Consider the following 4078-nt stretch of genomic DNA (forward strand, 5'->3'; position numbering starts at 1 on the left):
ACGGTATATAAAATCATCTTTAATATTTACTGCATGTGACATTTTCAAATAGATTGGTATAAAAAGACCAAACAAATTAAGAAAACTAAAGCCACTACTGGAATGAAGAGAAAACTAGGAAAGGGAGGAGCTGAAAGCTAACACCACCAGATGGGACAAAGTGTTCTGAGATCGATTAGAACAAAACTATCAAATAAAGAATTAACATCAGGCTTACTATTTCAAATGTGAGGGGATGTAGCTCAGCGGTAGAGCGTTCGCTTTGCATGTGAAAGGCCCCGGGTTCGAACCCCGGCATCTCCAACTTTTTTTGTCCGATACTTTAACGAGTGGACAGAAAATGTCTTCACTATCATGATGCAGTAAGTCGAAAAGCGCTATGTCTGATCTTTTTCTGTCTAGAGGATTCCAAGTCACCATAGATTGTGCCACTGTCATTCTCTATTTCTGTTGAACTTTCTCACTTGTTCTCTTTTCTTTACTGTGGGTCAGTTTCTGTTGTTGGCCAGTAGATAGCTCAAAGCGACCGAGAGAGCAAAGAAGACACAACAGTATGAACATATTGGAAGTGTTTCCTTGTTCACGTCGTCTTTTCATAGCGTAAAAAATGTTCGAATTTTTTTGGGGGCATAATATTGTAGACTTTTTGAATAAGAGGGCGAAAGGGGATGGGGGAGAGGGGTGATATTTAAGAAATTCATCGACTTTCAATTTTTAAACTTGCTTCTGTGTGTGACGTTATCTCGCTATCTTCCCTCTTTGCTTTCTCTGCATCATTCTCATATGATTTCCAAAGATGCCCCAAAAAATTATCGCATATAGGGCCTAAGATATTGTCAAGCAGATGAACATACAAAGTTATAATAAAGTGAATTAAGATAGCTGAAGCCACTATACGGGAATAATGAAAAAAACAAGAAAGGGGCTGAAAGCCAACGTAACCAGATGGGACCAAGTGTTCTGTGATCGATCAGGACTTTAAAGATAAAATAAAGACTTAAAATCAAGCTCGCTGTTTCTAGTGTACGGGGATGTAGCTCAGCGGTAGAGCGTTCGCTTTGCATGTGAAAGGCCCCGGGTTCGAACCCCGGCATCTCCAACTTTTTTGTTTGATCAGAGGACAAGAGGATGGGAATATATTTTATGATATAAGACGCAGTGAGCCGAGAAGAGTTCTGGCTGAACTCTGCTGTTGGGAGGATTCAACGTCATTATAGATGGTGCCATTGTCAGTATTTATCTCTGTTGAAACTCTTCTCTTTAATGTGAGCCACTTTCTGATTTTGGACAATTCAGAACGAACGAGACGTCAAAGAATGCTCAGCACTGTGAGAGACATTGTTGACGCTTTCTTGTCTGCGTCAGCTTTCCGTAGCGGAAAACGTTTTCTATTTTTTGGGCATAATATTGTAAGGAAGGATGAAAGGGTGTGGGGGGAGAGGGGGGGGGGGTAGGACGTGATTTTAAGAAAAGTCTCACGTCTTTCAATTGTTTAAATTTGTCGTTTCTATTGTTGTTTCGCTAGTCAGCTATTATTCATTCTTGGCTTTCTATGCACCATATTCTCATTATGATTTCCAAAGATGCCTAAAAATTCTAGAAGATACATCACATATACAGCATCAGAAATTGTCAAAAAAATTAATACAAAGACCGAAAAAGTGAATAAAGATAACTGAAGCCACTAAACGGGAATGAAAAGAAAACTAGAAGGGGGAGCAGCTGATCTCGAAGGTCAACGTAACCAAATGGGACAAAGTGTTCTGAGATCGATCAGGACGTAGCGATAAAACGAAGACTTGAAATCACGCCAGCTCTTTCTAATGTGTGGGGATGTAGCTCAGCGGTAGAGCGTTCGCTTTGCATGTGAAAGGCCCCGGGTTCGAACCCCGGCATCTCCAACTTTTTTGTCTGATCAGTGGACAAGCAGGCGGGAATCTCGTACTTCTAAGCAGTATTTATCTCTGTTGAACCTTTTCTCTAGTTCTCTTCTCTTTCCTGTGAGCCTGTTTCTTATGTTGGACAGTAGATCTCTCGATCCGAGTTGGTGGTTGACGGGTGCTCTGGTGTGGTTGGCTCCTTCTTTCCTATCAAACACGTCCTGTCGTCCTTTTCTCTCCTCCTTCTTTTTGTGTATGTTACTCTCTTGTAAACCATCTATTCTCTCCGGCACTTACATGACCTTATTGCTTTGCTAGTGCCGGTAAACTCTTATTAAAACTAAACTAAGCTCTGTCCGACTGAGACGGCAAAGAACTCACAGCACTATGAGTAACATTGTCAAATTATGGACTAAATCAGTTTGATAAGTTTTTCTTGCTGGTGTTGACTGACCTTGCAACAGCAGAAAGGCGCAGAGCGTGCCTACGGCTGGATTTCCCTGATGTTGACTTAAATCTATCCCCATTTTTTTGGGCGGGGGGAGGGGAGGGGGGCTGCAAATAATCAAAGTTATTGCTGTATTTTGATAAACAAATTTCTATACTTCCGATGAAACAAATTATCGAAAAGGTTCGCCATGTAGTCGGGAAAAATGTGCGAATTTTCGAGTGTGTACGTGAGTGTGTGTGTGTGTGGGGGGGGGGGGGTTGTGCTCTGAACTCTAATTTAATTACCAAAATGTTGTTCTTAAAATATGACCTACTTTTTAAAGAATTTAATATTACCACTGTGAAGTGAAAAGTGTAACGACTCAAAAGATTAAACGTTTTACACAATAACAAACAAATGAGTGGTGCCTTTCTTTTGAATGTCAGTATATATAAGAAACGGGAATTAAAACGACTAGGTTGTGAAGGCGAGGAGGGAAGGAGGAAAGGAGGTCCATTGGCAAACATAACCAGATGTGACAACGTGTTCTGAGATCGATCAGGACGTAGCGATGAAATAGAAGACTTAACAATCAAACCAGCTATTTCAAGTGTCTGGGGATGTAGCTCAGCGGTAGAGCGTTCGCTTTGCATGTGAAAGGCCCCGGGTTCGAACCCCGGCATCTCCAAACTTTTTGTCTGAACCTTTTTGAGAGAAAAGAGGAAAATGACCCTGAGAGATACCGGAACGTGACAGAATAGAGTTTGTCTTTTTTTAAGACGAGGAAGGAACTTAAAGTTTAATCTACAGAGTACTTGTTGCTGTTGTTTTGTTTATTTTTTGTTTATTTTTTAAATATATAAAATGTACATCACGTATTTATACAAGTTTAATGTATTTACATTTCGAACTGCTCTCCCCTTTATTACTTACTTCAGCAACCAATCCTATCCTGAAGCAGGGGCAATAACCAGTGCATAGCAGCGGTGTTCTGACAATATGAACAGTCTGCATTGTTACTTCCCTTGCACTATAATATTTACTCTGTCTGTGTGTGTGTGTGTGTGTGTGTGTGTGTGTGTGTGTGTGTGTGTGTGTGTTTGTGTGTGTGTGTGTGTGTGTGTGTGTGTCTGTTTGTGTCTGTGTGTGTGGGTGTGTGTGTGAGTGTTGTATGCTCCCAGAGCTGGTTGGTATGAAGGCATCCGCGTGAGGTGTCCGAACCAAATGGTCCTCTGTTTCTCAATGTGTGGCAGGACTGGCGTTGCTCCTATCATGCCTCTTATGACTTCATTTTTTGTCTTGTCTCGTCTTCTCTCGTTCACCACTCTTCTCAGACATTTATTTCGAATGTGACCAGTTTCCGCCCGAGGGCTTTTGTCAGGGACCATGTCTGGCACTGATGCGTGAGCGCAGGTTTTATATGAATGGCTTTGATGAGCTTCGCCTTGGTGCTCTTGTGGGTGTGGGGATATTTCAGGAGAGGGGCGAGTTGATAGCTGACTGCATTAGCTTTCTGGCATCTAGTTTCTATTCTCCGATCTACTCGTAGTTAGCTATTTTCTGTGAAAATGTTGCCCATGTATTTGAACTCACAGTTTTATTTTAGTTGGGATTCATTGATGTTGATATCCAGTTCGCCTGGTCTCCTGCAAGCTGTCATGACTTCGGTCTTGCTGACACTGATCTTCATGTCATATTTCTCGTAGCTCATGTTTAGTTGGTTCGTATGCTCCCGTAGTTGTGTCTTGCTGATCATCATTGCCAGGTC

The 4078-nt window shown here is 41.7% G+C and overlaps 4 non-coding genes across 4 annotated transcripts; all 4 read left to right on the plus strand.

Moving 5' to 3' along the window:
- Window positions 1-231: 231 nt before the first annotated feature.
- On the plus strand, window positions 232-303 carry TRNAA-UGC. Its single transcript has one exon. It is a non-coding gene; the product is annotated as a tRNA-Ala (tRNA).
- A 724-nt stretch (window positions 304-1027) lies between these two features.
- Window positions 1028-1099, plus strand: TRNAA-UGC. The gene has a single exon. It is a non-coding gene; the product is annotated as a tRNA-Ala (tRNA).
- A 730-nt stretch (window positions 1100-1829) lies between these two features.
- TRNAA-UGC lies at window positions 1830-1901 on the plus strand. Its single transcript has one exon. It is a non-coding gene; the product is annotated as a tRNA-Ala (tRNA).
- Window positions 1902-2926: 1025 nt separating this feature from the next.
- On the plus strand, window positions 2927-2998 carry TRNAA-UGC. Its single transcript has one exon. It is a non-coding gene; the product is annotated as a tRNA-Ala (tRNA).
- Window positions 2999-4078: the final 1080 nt, after the last annotated feature.

This window comes from Aplysia californica, unplaced genomic scaffold, assembly GCF_000002075.1.
Source record: "Aplysia californica isolate F4 #8 unplaced genomic scaffold, AplCal3.0 scaffold00040, whole genome shotgun sequence".
Classification (NCBI taxonomy): Eukaryota; Metazoa; Mollusca; class Gastropoda; order Aplysiida; family Aplysiidae; genus Aplysia; species Aplysia californica.